General features: G+C 36.7%; 1 long non-coding RNA gene across 1 annotated transcript in view; it reads left to right on the plus strand.

The window, feature by feature from the left end:
• The first annotated feature begins 511 nt into the window (after positions 1-511).
• Positions 512-20,483, plus strand: part of LOC118762238 — a 20,206-nt gene continuing 234 nt past the window's right edge. Inside the window, exons 1-2 of the long non-coding RNA XR_004997991.1 lie at positions 512-524; positions 598-600. This is a non-coding gene — a long non-coding RNA (uncharacterized LOC118762238). The remainder of the gene's footprint in view (positions 525-597; positions 601-20,483) is intronic.

Raw genomic sequence — 20,483 nt, forward strand, 5'->3', positions numbered from 1 at the left:
CTGAGAAGTTGACCGTTTCATTAAGTAGGCCGTCAATTGAAGTTGAATTAAGGAGTGTTAAAGGTTGAGGCAGGGTCAGTTGTTCCTGCTGCGGTTGTTGTTGTTGTGGTGGTAGTGGTGGTGATTGTTGTTGTTTTTGCTGAAGTGGTCGTTGTAGTTGCTGTGATGGCTATTGTGGTTACCGAGGTGGTTGTTGTTGATGTTGTTGTTGTTCTTGGTGTTGACCAGTATTTGAAGAGAAAAACCCGTTGGAGTTTTTCAAAATGTCCGTTAATGAATTTAAATGCCATTTCAATGTGTTTAAGTTTGTTTTGAATCTGCTTCTCGGAGCGATCTCTGAAAAGGTGAATTGTACGTCTGGCTATTAGGTCGCGGCATGATGTGTCTATGTTTTCCGTTCGAGCAAGACAGAACCATGAATTTATCAGAAGGTCTATTTCATTCTTTGACCAATTTTCTATAGATTTTTGTTGTTGAGTAGTCATCTTAGAGTTGTTGTTTTTTTTGCTTTTTTTAATATATTTGTTTGTTAATTATCGATTTACTCCTTGCGTTAATGTTTAGTTGTGTAGAAACATATGCATCAGTAGTGAAGAGTTAGTGTAGATTGTATTTGTATTTGAGATAAATATTTACAGATGCTTGAAGACAAAATATTATACGATATGTATATGATAGTGCAGAACTTTTTGTTTTCATAAGGAAATTTGTAGTTCGAAAGTGAAGTATGTTTGGTTTTGCGAAATTTTGTGATAGTTTGATACATATAGTCTTATATATGCGGCCATTAGTTTTAAAGGGAGAGTTTTCGATAGGGATACATGAATGAAAATTCAAAAGTGTGTGCGTAAATTTTGGGTGCTCTATGAATTTAATAAAATCGCAGAATGCATGTGTGCGTGCGCATATATTCAATAGAATCACAGGAGAACTTTATACTGTACTCACGAGAAATCATTTCTTTTTCCACAGGTTATTGCAGGCGTTATGGGGTCAAAATTAATCTTCTGTTGCTTTCTCATCGCAGCTTTCGCAGGAATTTGGAACCAAAATTTAAAGATTTCTGAGTTGATATGGTTTCTGTTTCTTCAACTACTTACTAAACAGAGCGATGAAAAACGCTTCCGGGTGCCACGGTGTCTCCTCTCCCCTTCACCGTTCCCTCTCTCTCACTCTTCCTCCTCGACTCTCTCGTCGCTGACACGTGATGAGAGGGAAGCTATCTTTCCGACTACTACCTTCACAAAGACTAGACGGGCTTATCTTGTCTCTTCATAAGCCCGTCTCCTTGAACGTTCAGAATAATTTTTCCATCGTCTTGGCTTAACAACCCTCATTGTTTGTTTTTATTGTTTTCTTCTCATTGTTCTGTCTTTTACTGTTTTTACTTTTTATTGTTTTACTGTTTTGTTCTCACTGTCCTGTTCTTGTAACCACTTTCACCCTCCGCAAAAAATCCCAAACTTTATTTAATTTGCTTTGCGGGAAGGACCGTTTCAACGAAGTCGCGTCTTGTCTTTACCTTCGAAACGCAGAGTAGATGAAAAAAGGACAACTGAAGAAGGGGAATATTCCTTGTGTTGTATGTCTCGTTTCTCTTGGGGTTTTCTTTCGTTGTTTGAAAAAAAGTTCGTTTCTATGTTTTTGTCTTTATGTTTTCGTTTCTCATTATGTTCAAAGTTTGTTGATGTCCTGTACCCATATATGCATGTATATATACATATATATGTAGGGATGTACATATATGTATGTGTATATACATACATTTATATATCATATATATATATATAATATATATATATATATATATATATATATATATATATATATATATATATATATATAATCTACTCGCTACAGCAAAAATCGAAGAACTGAAGTCGGGCAAGCTGGTCGTTAGAATTTTTAAAATTCGTTATTGAATCAATTCAATATAGAGATAACGAATTTTTAAAATTCTAACGGCCAGCTTGCCCGACTTCAGTTCTTCGATTTTTGCTGTAGCGAGTAGATTATATGTGGAAATTGACGATTTAATAGTCTGTTATCAGCATATTGGCTTTGAAATAATTTCCTTTAGCCCTTACTTATAAGTTGTTTATAATTTTAACCGTAAAGGTATTTTAATATGCTGCCACATTTCTTGATGGAATTTTTTTCTGTAGAGAAAAAAACTTGATCCTATATTAGTAGTATATATATATATATATATATATATATTATATATATATATATATTATATGATTGATTGATTGATTCTAGTTTCAGCTTATGAGCTGTGGCCATGCTGGGGCACCGCCATTTGGTTGCTACTTGGTTTCACTTCATGGAGGCTTTCTAGCAACTGCTATTTGGTGCATGAGAGAGTTCGATGCAGCTGCCCTCATCTGCCCCTCCTGCCGTGAAGTTGGTTCATCTGGGACACCTGACAGGAAGAGATCCAGCTTCATTTTAAAGACATCTGTATCCACCCCATGCAGGTCTCTCAGGTTCTTCGGGAGGATATTGAAGAGCTGTGGGCCTCGGAAGCCCAGGCTATCACAGAATCTTGTCCTACATCTTGATGGCAGGTTTGGAGTCCTAGGCACCACGCAGTGGCGCCCATTTCTGGCATTTGCGTAACTCTCGATGCCAAAGTTCAGGACACTTCCCTCCAGGATCTTCCAGATGTATATTATGGCATATCTTTCCCGCCTACGCTCCAGAGAATATAATTTTAATCTCTTGAGTCTTTCCCAGTAGCTTACATTCTGCATAGAGGCTATCTTCTTTGTGTAGCTTCGTTAGATCGCCTCAAGTTCTGTGATCAACTTGACACTGGATGGTGACCATAGCTGAGAGCAATAGTCAAAGTGGCTTAGGACAAGTGTCTTCCAGAGGACCATCATGGTTTTTTGTTCTCTTGTTCTAAAGGTTCTAAGAATCCATCCAGCCAGCCGTCTACATTTCATTGTCAGTTTAGCAACATGTACATGAAAGGTACATGAAAGGTACATATATATATATACATATATATATATATGTATATATTAACAGTTATCGCCAAGCTAATATGGCAGTATGGCAGTCCATAAATATAGGACGAATGCTGCCGTTGATTAGCTCCAAGAGGCCACCGCTTCTAGCTAGCTATGTAACACACGAATCTGTGTCCATTATAACCTTCCAACAGAGGAGGTCAGCCGCTTCCTTTGCTGGCCAGGCATCTGCAGACTAGTTTCAGGGTAATACCCTTTCGGGGTATTTGCTCCTGACCTGCACTGACCTGTAATCCTCATACTTGCAGCATCTGCGGCCTACTTCGCAAATCGTTGGCGGGACTTAAATGTCACATTCCACTGAAGCATTATGATTGACTAAGAAAGACTATGTTGTCGGAGCCACATACGTCGAAACCGTAGGGAGAGTCCACCATCATATATGTGTTTGTGTGTGTATGTATATATATATATATGGCTACTATGTATTCTCATATGGCTTCTTCCTTTTAATTTCGAAAAATGTTTCTTTGCATTTTTATTTCTTTTTTTTTTTTCATTCTCTCTTTCCAATCAATGTACACAAGTTTTCGAAAGAAGAACAACTTTCGAAACTTGATAATTAACTCTTTCTACTTCACCAAACGCCAAGCTAATAATTTGATATTGAGCCTGACCTGTCTTGTCACTTTTTTGATTTTTTTGATTTTTTTTTTTTTTTTTTGCTTTTGCTTGTCTGTATGTGTATCTCTATGCATACACGAAGGAACATATGTACACACACACACAATCGCATACGCACTTGCAGAACTCACCCAAACACATGTTTGCATAACATGCATGCATACATACATATATATCTACACACACGTTAACTGGCGAACAATAGTTACATGTAGGATTTTTTTACTTTTGTTTTGATGTATAGAGGACTTATACATCCAAACATCTAAATAAATAAATTTTGAAAGGAAAAATGAATAGGATCTATCGGAATAATACTGAAAGAAATCCATCAGGAACACAGAAGTGATAATGAAGTTTAGTTAACGCTGACGGCCATTGGAGTATATACATTCTTATATGTCGGGTGTTATCACATCTAAATATCAATTACAGAGCTAGAAAGAGTAACGTTTCGAAGAATGAAGCTAAGAAGTTGGTAATGCCAAGCTATGAAGCGTTGTAATATGATGCTGCAATTGAAATGTTCGATATCTGCATTACATACAGAAGCGCATATACACAGACGTACGCACGGACGCACGCGCGCACACATACATACACACAAACACACACATACACATACATGCACGCAAGCACGCACGCACACACGCAGAGGCAAGCGTAAGCAAACAAACTAATAAACACATTCATACCCGTGCTTGAATAATGTTTGTGATATATATGTATATATATATATATGTATATATATATATATATGTATATATATATATATATATGTATATATATATGAGTGTATTTGTGTATGTGTGTGTGTGTATATATATATATATGTGCATATATATACATATATATGTGTATATATATATATATGAGTGTATTATGTGTATATGTGTGTATATATATATATATATATATATGAGTGTGTGTTTATATATATGTATATGTGCATATATATACATATATATGTGTATATATTTATATGAATGTATGTGTGTATACATGGTGATATATATATATATATATATATATATGCATGTATACATATATATATACATATATATACATACATATATACATATACACACACACATATATATATATACATACACACATATATATATACGCACACACAAACTGAAAGAAATATGAGTTTGTGATGATTATTTTAGAAAAGAGTGCGTATGGTGCATGTGTGATTACGTATAGGTGCTTATCAGTGCGTGTGGGGTGGAGGGGTGTCTGTCTGTATTTGGTTTGGCCTGGTGTGCGTGCGTGCGCGCGTTTACGAGCTCACGCGCGGGAATTAGTGACAGAAAGTGAGGTAGATATGAAGAAAGAATAGTAAAGACGATCCTAATAGAAATGTGTAGATTTTCAGGTGAATGAGCAAAATTTAATTTGATCGGCCATTTGGCACTAAGTGTTATGGAAAACTGAAAGTTTTCCTTTTTTTTTTTGTTTATTTATTTAGTTCGCCCCCTCCCCTCTTTTTGAAATTGAAGACTTCTTATTGCAATGAAATAACGACTGGTAGTGAATTGAGTTACATGTAGAGGCGATGGTGGCGGCGGTAGAGCTGGAGATGAGAGAGAGAGAGTTGGTGGGGGCAGACAGGCCGAGACAGAAAGACAGGCAGAGAGACAGACAGAGACAGTGAAAGAAAGAAGGAAAGAAAGAAAGAAAGATAGAAAGAAAGAAAAAAGAAAGAAAGAAAGAAAGGAAGGAAGAAAGAAAGTAAGAAGGAAAGAAAGATAGAAAGAAAGGAAAGAAAGTAAGAAAGGAAGAAAGAAAGATAGAAAGGTAGAAAGAAGGAAAGAAAGGAAGAGAGAAAGAAAGAAAGAAAGAAAGAAAGAAAGAGAGAAAGAAAGAAAGGAAGAAAGAAAGAAGGAAAGACAGAAAGATAGAAAGAAAGAAAGAAAGAAAGAAAGAAAGAAAGAAAGAAAGAAAGAAAGAAAGGAAGAAAGAATGAAAGAAAGAGTGAATGCTGGGAGCAGGGATAAAGAACGAGCTGTAAAAAGTTGTATCACTTAAGTTTGCAATTTAGTGTGGATGAGGGAATGGCAATTCAAAAGATTGGAACATATACAAAAGAAAAAACAAAAAGAAAACGAAAAAACCGAAAGCGAAAGCGAAAGCAAAAGAGATGGCATTTGTGTGTGTGTGTGTTATTCGATATTCTAACTGTTTCGAGTGGTCATTACAAAGGTTTTATGTTGCAACAGATAATATAAGGGATATAAAATGAGCCTTTTGCTTCGATAGCAATCAGTGTTGTGATTTATCAGATATTCTGACAGCTGGGCTCACTCCAGCCGATTTTGACTATTAGTGCGGCCACTTTGATAGCCAGTTAGCTACCTATTGGCTGGCTATAGGAGAGCTGGGTTCTATGCTTTTATGGGGATAGGTTTTGGCTAACGTTGACCACTAATATTATTGTTATCGATCTCATAAAAGGCGTCTTTGCTCGCTTTGTTCCTAGCTTTCGGTTTTTCAGGTTTTTCTTTAAACTTCCTTTCACGCTCTGTGTTTCTTTCTTCTTCTCTTTCTTTCTAATTTTCTAAATCTACTATCGCTTTTCTTGGCTACTATTCCTATCTTCCGTTAATACTGCGTAATAAACCGACCTCAAAAGACAAGAAAATAAAGAAGGATCTTTTCAGAATTTCGTGAAGAAATTGAAAGGAAAGTAAAACACACACACTCACACACACACACGTACACACATACACACCCACATATGCACACAACCCCCCACACATACACGCATAAACATATACATACACATATACATATATACATATATACATATATATATGTGTGTGTGTGTGTGTGTATTATGTATGCAAGTATGCATGTGTGTATGTATGTACGCATGCGCGTACATGTATGCATGTATATATACGCATATATATATAAATGTGTGTGTGTGTCTGTGTGTATGTGTGTGTGCGTGTGTGTGTGTTTGTGTGTGTGTGTGTGTGTGTGTTGTGTGTGTAAGTCAAATGATGAAGACTGAGAAAGAAACGCAGTACGACACAAGAGAAGTTTCACTGAGAGGAATGACAATACAGCAGAATGGATGATTGAGTGATATACATACATATATATATATATACACACATATATATATATACATTTGTATGTATGTTTGAATGTATGTACGTATGTTACGTGGGAGGAGTTAATAGAAAGATCGGATGTTAGCGCAGCAATTCAAACTTAATTTCTAATGTTTAAAGTCAGTGGCTTCAATTCAAGAATTTATAACACAATTTATTTGTCCGCTTCTTCGATCTCGTCGCGTGTTAACTGCTTATCTGCATATATCTGGTGCTAGTCTCTATGAGTTCGAATTGCATCCACTCTTTCGTTATTATATGGAGCATTTTGTCACCACACTGAACTGATCCATGTTGTTAAAACAAACCTTGATTATGCCGGTTTCTTGTCACAGATAAGGCCTGTCGGTTTCTTGTCACAGATAAGGCCTGTCTCAGACCGAGCGATATGTGTGTTTATGAGCGAAACACCTAAGCTCCACGCGGCTTCGGCAGAAGGTAATGTCGAATATCAGCTGACTCTTTCGCCACAACTTTCACTCACTCTTTCATCCTGCATCTTGCAGCTCACCCGCGACGGACTGGCGTCCCGTCCAGGTGGAGAACCTGTACGCCAAGGAAACCGGGAAACCAGCCCTTATGAGCCAGGCATGGCTCGAAAAAGAACAAACGATCACTCTACTTTATGTATTGGGCTCCGGACGCGATAATCCTTTTGTTTTTCTGCGATGCTAATAGTTTAGACTGCATGGTCCACTGCTTTATCACTCCTAACAAGTCTCAATATGTTCCAGTTGCGACACAGACATGAAGAACATAAAAGAAGAAGTCGCTGTCGGATTTCTTTTCGAGCCAGTCTATGTTGAGATTTCCGGTGAGCTCGATCCATGACGGCTTTTCTCGTCCGTCAAACTGAGATGAGGACGTCGAACCTGAGGAGAGAACTACATAAAGTAGAGTGATCGTTTGTTCTTTTTCGAGCCATGCCTGGCTCATAAGGGCTGGTTTCCCGGTTTCCTTGGCGTACAGGTTCTCCACCTGGACGGGACGCCAGTCCGTCGCGGGTGAGCTGCAAGATGCAGGATGAAAGAGTGAGTGAAAGTTGTGGCGAAAGAGTCAGCTGATATTCGACATTACCTTCTGCCGAAGCCGCGTGGAGCTTAGGTGTTTCGCTCATAAACACACATATCGCTCGGTCTGAGATTCGAACCAGCGATCCCTCGACCGCGATTCCCCTGCTCTAACCACTAGGCCATGTGCTTCCACAAAGCAGAGTGATTGCTGAAGCAAACTTTGCTCGCAGATGTTTACGGCAATTTTATTTTTACTATTAAAATCGACAGCGCGTAGGTGAGGTTACTTGTTCAATAGAGAACCTACAATTTGTTTATTTCAATAAAGAGTTCATTTTTACCCTACTCTACGTTTTTAATGTATGTTCGTGTATCCCCATACTCCTATAACACCTATATAACACATTTTGCATAAATGAATGAAATCTAGTGAGAAATAATACCAAAACGAAGTGCTGAATGTAAATAATGTTGTCTAGAAATAATACGACTCCGGAATATAATGGCTTTCGGTATATAATCTCGTCGATCTATGTTCGAATCTTTGAAGGATCAACCTTACCTTTCATTCTAATAAGCTTGAAAATTTGGTGGGAAGGAATTACATCTGTAATACAACTGGTACTCATTGTATCGACCCCGAAAGTAAAAATGTCCATATTAGCAGAATTCGAACTCAGACGGTAAAACAGACATTACGCCGTGAAGTATTTTACCCAACGTTGCTAACGATTCTGCCGGATCGCTGACTTTTGATAAGCTTATGATAATAACTATTACTTGCTTTCTTTAACCATGTGTTACCTGTGACTGAGCCGCTGTTATAAAACAACAAAAATATGTTCCCCACTTTTTGGTTTTTTCAAGCATATTGCAACGATTTTAAAGTCAGTGATTTGGCAGAAACTATTGTGCATTGTGGTATTTGCTTTTAACACTCTGCGATTTGGGTTCAAATTCCGCCGCAGTCAACTTCAATGTTCACCCTTTTGGAGTCGACAAATAAATTATCAATCCTAATCCGTGTATTGGCGGAGACTACACGTTTTGGGCCTACAAGAAACAAATTTATTGACAGCATAGAATTCTAGAGTCCTACAACCGATGAATCCTGCCAACGCATTTTCAATCGTTGATTGGTTGTTGAAGGCGTTTCAAGCTGTTACTTTTGCAGAAAATTATCGAAAGAGGAAGTTTTGTAAAGTAAACCACTTGACATGAACTTCTTTGTGCATTTCGTTGGATTTCGCCAAAGCCATTTGTATATTTTCTACAGCATTATGGAGAGAAGAGTCGAGTCTATTGCAATCGGTGAAGCATTCCCTTTTCATGATAATACTTCTGTGATGTAATGTTTTCTATGGGCTTTAAAACTGTATATACAGGATTCTTTTGCTGACCACCAAACCGTGACTACAACTTTCTTTTGAAATGCAGCTTCGGTTTAGAAAAGTAAGCGGGTGCTTCACCTTGGTATTTCCGCTCCGCAGGCAGCTGTTAGTTGTAGCATAGAATGCAGTTTTTTGTCACATTTCCCAGTGTGTTAAAAAAAAAGTAGAATCAATGTTTTCGTTGTATTAAGGAAGCAGAAAGCAAAACTCGTTATGATGTATTTATTTCCTTTCCGCTTCTGCTGCAGCATATGTCGAACATTTTTGATTTACCATTCAAACGCAAATGTCAAACAATTATTGAATGCTTAACTTTTCTTCCTTCCATAACCTTTTGGATTGTTTTTCGTGGATCTGCTTCAATAATGGCTCTCAATTTGGTTGCTGTCAGTAGCAGAAAATCGTCCTCGGCAACACTCATCTTAGCGCCTATCATTTGTGTTGCAAACCTTTTGGCACCAACGTTCAAATGTAAGTTCCTAGCTCTATGGTAAAGCGCTTGGCTGATATTACTCGCTGCTTTGAATTTTATTTAAACAAGTACAGTATAATTGCTCTAATCTGCATTTTTTTTTTTGCTAAGAATGTAGCTGTCCAGCATGAAGAAGGATAACGTATGAAAGCAAAATCATTAACATAAATGAAATCCTTAAAACTAATCGTCAAAATGATGTATTACAACTATTTGTTTCTGATTCTGGAATAAGCTATGCCCTTAGTGTTCGAAGTCCCCGTTCAAACTGTTGCAAGTCGATACCTACAAGAAAGATTGTTGTAAGGAAAATATTCCGGAGAGAAGAAACTAACCATAATGTTTAGTACAGTATCTGGAGTTTTAAACATGATATGAAGAAGAAGGAGGTGTGGATGGGGAGGAGGAAGAGCAGCATCAGCAGCAGGGGAGGAGGGGAGAAGATGAAGAACGAGGATAAAGAAATCGATTGTGCTAAAGTTCGTTGATTGCTGATTTCCACCCAATTTGAATTCCGAAAACACACTGTATGTCAAATGGCACCACCGACGCTTCCATCAGTCGCCGAGGACCCAAGGCTAAGTAAGTCGAATGTTTATTTTAATATTAATGAAAATCAAGTCTTGTAAATATTATTACTCCGAGTTTCGTGCAAGTATTTTTCAACACAACTGAATTCATTATCTAAAAATATAGGTTTATAAAGATTAGAAATATTTGGGTCAAAGGGAGATATGTCATTACTGAGATTGCAACATTTAATATCAAACATTGAAGGCGACAAAAGGATTAGCTTGAGAGAATGGAAGCAAAATGGATGAAGTAAGAAAACAATGAGACGTACATACATAGACATAGTAAGATGGATCAGTGTTGTGTTCGTGAAAATAGAGCAAAATAAGAAAGCAAAGAAAGTGTGGAAGACGAGAAAATTTACTGGTATACAAGAGATAAATTGTATGAAGTGCTTCAATCACTGTATAAGATTGGATACAATGATATTTGTGGAGAATTGTTGAGTCTATTAAAGAGAAGTGCGAAAACAACTTAGGAAGGGAAAGAAATGAATGAATATAGATCGAGATTCCGAGAAGACATGAGAATGAATTTGGATTTATATAAAGTTGAATGGCAGAACAAGTAGGAAGTAGGAAATATTTGTCAAGTACAACAAAGATATTGTACATATATATTAGAGAAAAGTGTAGAAGCGAATAATAGAATATTGTAAAGGAAGGCGAGACAGAGAGAGAGAGAGAGAGAAGAACCAGAGTTACATTATGAAATAAAGCAAAGCAGAAATGTATAACTCTGAACATGGAAAACAATAATTTACTGTTGCTTAAAATACAAATGATATAAAATATATTACAAATGGAGTGAAAATAAATTTAAAGATATACATGGTTCTCCAACCAGAATGAAATTCATTTTTAATACGTTAAAAAACAAACAAAAAGACGGTATCATACGTTTGATGGCCCTCATTCTCCTGCAGAATGCATTTGAACAACACTTAGCTCTAAATGGAAAGAGAATGAAGTAGAAATGAAGGGTCATTTACGTTATGGAGAAATATAAAGAATAGAAAAAGTAAGGAGCAGTAAAACATATAGGCCTAGGAATAAATCCTTTATATTAACAATACACAGAAAATAGCTGAATCGTTGTTTAAATAAATGAATAAAATAAACTAGAATAGAATACAAATATGCTCCAGATTTCAGCAAATAGATTCGAGATCATTTAACATGATTAAGAAAAACTCATCACATAAGATTTTACAGTCTTTTGCGAAATACCATTGAACAATATTTAGGTGAGAGCTTTTGGCACAAAATACGGATTAAGATAGGGAATTCTAAATCCATAGGATTGGCAAAATTAAAAAAAAAATTGCACTAATAGAATTGTAGCGTATTGACTTGTGAATAGGATAAATTTCTAGGAGTGACCTTTTAAATGGCTTTGTTTTCACATTAGCTTATGCCTTGAATTCAGCAAGTTTATGCGAGATGTAAAAACGAAGAACGTTTCGCATCCTCATAAACAATACTATCAGGATTGTCCAGAATATGATATAAGCAATTCTGCCACTCATCACAGCAATGCATAGTTGGTGTTATCTTCGTCTTTAGCCGATATACATAGTCAGAGAGACTGAACGAATTAGTGACATCCGTGTATCTGCCCTTAAAAATACGTCTCGTTAAGCTTAAATAGGTATTTTCTGTTAGCCTATAAACCCTACTTTGGTACAAGATATCCGCAATTTGTTGCGATATAAAATTTATGTGGGCACCATTTCTTTGAGTGCGTTAAATGATGGAAGTCTGTTGTAGTTTCTATGGCTAATGATGGAAATTAGAATTTAAAGGTTACTCACGGAGCTGTGATTTACAAAGTGATTTTGTTAACTATTTTCTGTAACGTATTTGGAAATGCTTCTGTACGAAGCTTAAGAAAGTTCAGGTGATGTTGACTGCCACGCATAAGGAGGATTAGACCAGATAATACTTCGCTTGAGTAGTTTTAATGGTATTATAAGGTATTACGAGGTATTATACATCGTGTGTCTTCAAGGAATCGTCACTTTTGTAAAGAGTTATTATAAGAGGGCTGAAACATGATTAAAGACTTTTGCAACAAGAGATACAGTCACTCCTATTATTCAATAGATTCTTTAAAACTACGGGAGAGAAATGAGGAAGATATTAATATATGTTAATTTTTCATTTAGCTTCCTTTAAGGTGAATGTTTATCTGCCCATCGTTATATCTATAATACTGGCTCCATTGTTGTGGGTAATGATTCTAATTCTTCAGTTAAACTCTTTAAATGAATTAGTTAGAACATTTATTAAGTGATATCCGTTCAAATGGCGAAAAATTAAGAAGCTTTCATCTTTATAATAACCGAAGCTTTGTAGATTGATATTGCTTCACACTGAGCGTAACTCCACAAACGTCTCAAATAAACAAACGTCAGTTCCATCTTATGAGACCACATCAAATAATTCAGTTTCATCGGCGCTTTATCCATAACTACATCAAATAACTCATTACAATTGCACTCTATCTAAACATTGTCTTCAAAAACAAGACCTTCCTTGCGTGCACGATGACGCTAATTTCAGAATAATAAATTAGTTTTTATCAAATTTTAAACCATTTAGAAGCTTAGAAATGGAAGGTACAAATCAACTATACGATTTGTACTGTCAATTTGCAATTACATGGGGCGAAGGTTGAAAAGTTCTTGGCTTTGGTTAAAAGAAAATGCAGGAGAATCAGTTATGCTTTTATTCAACATATTTCCCCTCTCAGATTCACACACTTATTGCAGCGCTCCTTCAGTTTTTCTAAGCTCTGTTACAGAACTTCGAAAGCTGGGCCTCCAATGAGGTTTTTCGTGAAACCCCTAAAACCAGGAATTTTTCAGCAACCCCTCGTATATTTAATTTTCTGTTTGATTAAATAAAATAATCACAGTAGAACTGTTCCTCCTTAAATATAAATTCGTGGCCTGACAAATTTAAAGATAATTTTGTCTAAAATATGTTTGTCAACGACAAATATTTCGTTATTTGGAGGGTTGATGAGAACATTTAGAGACAATGTTTCGAATAAGCCACGAATATGAAAAACCGTCAAACTAAGGAAGATTTTATTTTGCTTTATGTGTGTTTGGAGTATTTGTGCTTTTCTTTTTGTTTGTTTTTGTAAGTAGGTAAGTGTTAATACGAGTAATAAACTTTGTCTTTCTTCATCATCGCCACGGCAAACAGTAACACCAAGAAGAAGTTAGCATATTGTGACAAAGTGGAGTTCAAATGACACAATAAAGGAATTTATTTCAGCTTTAAGAGCAAATATATATACACACAACACATTCGATTAGACATTCAAAGAAAAGAATTCATCGCTGCACTTGTTCACATATATGGCGATTAAATTATCAAGATACAAAAAAAACTTAATATTGGGTTGTCTGGAACATTCGTCCCGATTAATAGTAGCTTACATTTCGACTTATTTTAGAACATGGTAGAGTCCAGCACAGTTTCAGCTATCTTTTTGTGGAAGAAGGTTTATGTTCCTAGAACCTGTATTAAATCTGTAACCCTTTAAAATGGAAGGTAAGACAGTTCATTTTCGGCACTTGATGCTTTGGGAACCAGACAAAAATTGCTGCAGCTCGGCTGGGATGTGTTACCCGACCCTCCATATTCACTAGATATGGCTTCTTCGGATTTCCACTTATGCGGGTCTCTGCAGAATAGTCTTAATGGTAAAAATTTCAATTCCTTGGATGACGTGAAAAGAAACCATGAAACCACCTCAATTCTGAGAAGAGGGTATTTCCAAGTTAAAAGGAAGATGGAGACGAATTGTGCAACAAAATGGTTCATATTTGGTTGATTAAAAAATGTAATGGCAAGTATTTATTGACCTTTTTTCTTTCCTTTAAAAATCGGCATGAACTTTCCGGACAACCCAATATATTGTGATCAGTGGTAGAATTTTCCAAATCAAATTCTTTGCGATCTGAATTATTTTATATCATAGTGGAAAATTTAAATGTCTTCTGTCATTTGATAAATTTATAAACTGAGCTAATTTCGAAATACTATCACCGTATCAGATTTATCAGATTTATTGTGGGGGAAAATGTATAAAATATCACAACGCTATCCGACGTACAGGATAATTACGCAGCAATTTTATTGGAAGGCTAACTTAGAAGTTCTTTGGAACTTTCAAAGTTGCCCGAGGTTATGTAAGTCTCTGATGCAGATTTAAAGTCCTTCTTAATCTATATTTTAAATATGCATTATTTAATGGTAGATTAAGGCGGTGGGCTGCTAGAATCGTTACCTTGCCGAGCTAAATGCTTTGCGGTATTTCGTCTGCCGCACGTTGTGAGTTCAAATTCCACCGAGGTCGACTTTGCCTTTCATCCTTTCGGGGTCGATTAAATAAGTACCAGTTACGCACTGGGGTCGATGTAATCGACTTAATCCGTTTGTCTGTCCTTGTTTGTCCTCTCTGTGTTTAGCCCCTGTGGGTAGTAAAGAAATAGGTATTTTGTCTGCCGTTACATTCTGAGTTCAAATTCCGCCGATCTCGACTTTGCCTTTCATCCTTTCGGGGTCGATAAATTAAGTACCAGTTGCGTACAGGGGTCGATATAATCGACTTAATCCGTTTGTCTGTCCTTGTTTGTCTCCTCTATGTTTAGCCCCTTGTGGGCAATAAAGAAATAGAAATAGGTATTTCGTCCGTCTATTCGTTCTGAGTTCAGATTCTGCCGAGGTCGACTTAAGCTTTTCATCTTTTCAGGGTCGATAAAATAATTACCAGTTGAGCACTGGAGTCGATGTAATCAACTTAACCCCCACCGAAATCCCTGGCCTTGTGACATTATTTGAAGCTAATATTTAAAGATAATTTTTAGAACTTACCAGCTTTATTTGACTAAATACTTGTCACCTTGTAAGCCTGTGATTTAAATAATTTCTGCTAAAAAAGAGGAGGGGATTTAACCAGAAACTCGATAACAACAGTGAAATATTTCAGCTTTTAATTGCAGTTTATAATTACATGTTCTGTAGTAGTTAAGTGATTTATTTTATGTTCATAAATATGTGTGTGTATGTGTTTCTTTGTGTACGTGTTTGCGCATGTGGGTGTCTACACGGATACCCACACAGGCACACATACAAACAAACATTTATACTTGTTGTATGTACAGGCATACGTGTTTGCGTTGCGTGTTTGTGTGTATGCTGGTGTGTATATACTGTATTTTCCAAATACTCAACCTAACGATGTCCAAAAAGAGTTAATCTACTTCAAAATTGTGAGGATTCGTAAAGATTAAAGAGAAAATACGAGAGTGGAAGACAAGAGAAGAACGAGAAAGCAGAAAATCATAATAGAAAATACCTTCAGGTTGTGTGGTATATCACACAAACCGGGAGAGTATCCATTAAAGCAAAAGCCATATTAATGAACATTTGTTATCAAGTCTGATGCTTCAACGCGCATCCATGTGTTTTTTTGTTATGAAAGGACGTTTTGTGCCAAGATTTGATAATTCATTATTGATTTAGAAACGTAACTCTGGCAAGGTTAGGTCTTATAAAATTGCATACACATGCATAGACACACATATGCGTGATCAAACAAATACACACATATAAACAGACATATGCATACGCGCATTCATACATACACACGCACACCACACAGACATACGGATACGCAGATACGACATGTACAAACACAAAAATCGATCTCTCTTTGCCTCGCTGCTCAATAACACTTTGGACACAGATTCAAGATTACCCAGTCACTCACTGGCGAGCCACGTCGTGAGATCTATGAGATAATGAAAGTAAAGAAGTAACAAAAGTTAGTTTTGTTATCATGATAGAGGGGGGGGGCGAGATACTCACACAGAGACACACACAGACACTCACTCACATAGATACACACTCATACAGACACACACTCACATAGATACACACAGACACACACACACAGATACACACAGACACACACTCACACAGACACACACTCACATAGATACACACAGACACACACTCACATAGACAAACATTCACACAGACACGCAGAGACAGAGACACAGAGAAACAGAGAGACAGAGAAAGAGGAAGAGAGAAGGGAAAAGGGAGAGCAAGAGATAGGGAAAAAGAGAGACGAGATCGAGCGAGCGAGGCAGAGAGAGAGACAGAGACAGAGACAGAGACAGAGAGAGACAGAGATAGAGACAGAGAGGCTGATAGAGAGAGACGAGAGACCCAGATAGTGAGAAAGATAGGAGGCATTGGTGGGATGGCGTATGGAAGAACGATAATGAAAATAAATGTAAGAAACAGAGAAAGAAGGAGCGAAGGGAAGAAAGAAAGAAAGAAAGAAAGAAAGAAAGAAAGAAAGAAAGAAAGAAAGAAAGAAAGAAAGAAAGAAAGAAAGAAAGTGGAAACGAGTAATAAAAACAGCGTGGACATACCCTGAACCCTTAATCCACAAGGGAAAGTAAGCAGAAATGTAATCAAAACTAAAGAAACTTTTCTCGTTTCCTTCGTTTTTTCCTTTATCCTTCTTTTTGATAGATTATTCTTGCGCCTGAGTATTAAAGTCAGTGCGCGCGTATGTGTGAGAGAGACAGCGAGAGAGAAAAAGTGTGTGTCTGTATACGTGTTGTATGTACCTGTACGTTTCTTTGATTTGTTTGTGTGGGTGTATATGTTCATGTAAGGTTTTATATATACTCGTGTATATTTGATTCGTTGGTAGGGTTTGGTTTTGTTCTTTTCTTTCGTTCAGGTTCGGACACGGCCACCAAAAACAAAATATCAACGCTTTCTGTAGATGACAGAGAATCAGAGAACTTCGTCAATAATTGATACAAGTTTTTGGGATGTTAGCTTCGTTACTGGTTTATTCAGCGACATATACATATGTACAAATATCTACACATTCACAGTACATAATTACACACGTGTATATATATATATATGTGTGTGTGTGTGTGTGTGTATGTATATATATTTGTATATACATGTGAGATGCGTATATATATATTCATACATATATATATATGTATCTATATACATACATATATATATATATATAAATGCTCTAATATCTATACAGCCTTGGTTGTTTATCTCATTACGCAAAACATTCGTATATATATATATGCCCATATATGCATTTATATATATATATATATATATATATATGACTGTATATATGTATGCATGTATGTATGTATGTATGCATATGTATATGTATGCATATGTAGAGGATTTGTACCGAACCTTCTCGATGAAAGGTATAAAAATCATATTCTTGGAGAACAAACGCAACTCTATAATTCATATGCTACAAATGATAGCGATATCTGAAACAATAAATAACTGAGAGTCCTTAATATCTAAGAAGGGAATGTTTACTTTAAAGGATGATGTGAAGTCCAAGAAGGCGTTTGAAAATCATATTTTCACTGCCATCTAGCTACCAAGCCAATGGCCCTTCAACAAATGTTAGGAGGAGGAAACAGATATATGAATACATGTATGCTTCCATAATATATACGTGTATATTTACATATATATATATGCATACATCTTTAGTGGGGTGCAAATAAAGGATATAGTATCTTTGACTTGAGACTGTTTACCACGTTACACTTTGAAGGTTATGTTCTCGTATTAATAGAGCAGGAGATAGCAACGAAATATGTAATGAACAGCAAAGAGTGTATGGCCCTTAAACCTCAAAAATGGCAACCAGAAATTTCAATTATGTCACATTTCTGTGGGGATATATTTCATGTTATTAACAGATATCAGCCCTAAAATAACATGAAGATACTACCTCTAAATACATCATGATGTTGTTGCCCAAATAATGTACGATACCGTCCACGGGAAAGAATACATATGGAATATATATAGCCATTATCCCTTTTATTGAAATATGTTCATACAACACAGAGTATAGTGAGAAACCGTTTGTATTAAAATAGAAATATTACATTTCTAAATATCTCAGAGAGATATAAGCAGTGGTGGTACGATAGAGCAGTGAAACAAGTAAAAGAGTAAAAGAGTAAAGAGTACATTCTTGATAATATTTAATTATAAAAACGTAGTTGGATTTTTTTTTTATATGCATCGAATGACTACGGAGGTTCAGAAGAGTAAAATAGGAATCAAAGAAGCCAATAAGCAAGAAATGGTGACATACTAATGAGATGGGGACATGTTTTAAGAATGTTATAGAGATTGCTGAAACAAGATAGACAAAATCTGGGAACATTTATTGACAGATTATGGTCACGAAATATGGTTTAGTGCGGGTGGAAATCAAATATGAACAGGAAAGAGTGTATGGCCCTTAAACCTCAAAAAGGCAACCAGAAATTTCAATTATATCGCATTCTGTGGGGATATATTACACGTTATTACCAGATATCAGCCCTTAAAATAACATGAAGATACTACCTCTAAATACATCATGATGTTGTTGCGCAAACAAGGTACAACACCGTCCACGGGAAAGAATACATATGGAATAAATATAGCCATTATCCCCTTTAGTGGAGGCACATGGCCTAGTGGCTAGAGCAGCGGACTCGCGATCGAGGGATCACGGATTCGAGTCTCAGATCGAGTGATATGTGTGTTTATGGGCGAAACACCTAAGCTCCACTCAGCTCTGGCGGAAGGAAATGGTTAACTTCAGCTGACTCGTTCGCCACAACTTTCTCTCACTCCTTCCTCCTGCATCTTACAGCTCACCTGCGACGGACCGGCGTCTCGTTCAGGTGGGGAACCTATACGCCAAGGAAACCGGGAAACCGGCCCTTATGAGCTAGGTATGGCTCGAGGGGGAACATTATCCTCTTTATTGAAATACGTTCATGCAACACAGAATATAGTGAGAAAACGTTCGTATTAAATCATTCTCTAAATGGAGATGTCTCTTGCATTTGTTCGCTGAACATCTAGCATCAAAGTCAAAAGAAAAGTGAACAAACTGAAGTTAAAATTGCAACATATAGTAAATGAGAAGAGGCACTTCTTTTCTTTACTTCACCGTAGATGAAGATTTTATGGTTTGCAATTACATCTGTAGACGTTTCTCCAAATGGTACTACAAGAATATCAGCCATAAAATGGGTATTTTTTATAGTCAGTTTCACCAGAAGCCTGAAATGTATTTCATTGCACAATGAAAACTTCTATGCATCTTTATCAATTAATCTTTCAATTAAACTTGAAGAAGAATATAAACATGTTAGCATTAATTCTCATACAGAAATAGTTCTATAATAAACACATGTAGCTTATTTGCTCTGATCAGAAGATGGTGAATTTCTTGCGTGCACAGCAAAGTAGGTACATTAAATACACGTGTTCAATACGCTTCGGGGACAGTAAAGCAAAGCAAGACCATTGGAAGATATAGCATAACTTTCAAGGGAGACAAAAGCTGTACGTACGGTGAATATCATTAACGGTCTGTTGTTTCAGAGGGAAAATATGACCAGCTGGCAGAGGTTGTTATAGCAACGCGTCGGACAAAATGCTTAGTCGCATTTTCTCGTCTGTAAGTTCCGAGTTCTAATCCCGCAACGGTCGATTTTGCCTTTCAGTATTTCGGAGTCGATGAAATAAGTATCATTTGAGTACTAGTGTAGATATGTGGAGGCGCAATGGCCCAGTGGTTAGGGCAGTGGACTCGCGGTCGTAGGATCGCGGTTTCGATTCCCAGACCGGGCGTTGTGAGTGTTTATTGAGCGAAAACACCTAAAGCTCCACGAGGCTCCGACAGGGGATGGTGGTGATCCCTGTTGTACTCTTTCACCACAACTTTCTCTCACTCATACTTCCTGTTTCTGTTGTACCTGTATTTCAAAGGACCGGCCTTGTCACTCTCTGTGTCACACTGAATATCCTCGAGAACTACGTTAAGGGTACACGTGTCTGTGGAGTGCTCAGCCACTTACACGTTAATTTCACGAGCAGGCTGTTCCGTTGATTCGGATCAACCAGAACCCTCATCGTCGTAACTGATGGAGTGCTTCCATATAATGTAGATATAATCTCACAAAATTTCTCTCACACAATTTCAGAGGTTGAGTCTATAGTAGGATAATTTTAAAAGGAAAATAATTTTTTCACTCCCCTCTTTATGAATCTTGGACTGATGAAGCAATTTGTTTTTAACAAAAGGTACAAGATCACTTCGAGTACCTTTTTTTTTACGGCACCTTATATTCG

The sequence above is a fragment of the Octopus sinensis genome, linkage group LG2 (genome assembly GCF_006345805.1).
Source record: "Octopus sinensis linkage group LG2, ASM634580v1, whole genome shotgun sequence".
In the NCBI taxonomy this organism is placed as follows: domain Eukaryota; kingdom Metazoa; phylum Mollusca; class Cephalopoda; order Octopoda; family Octopodidae; genus Octopus; species Octopus sinensis.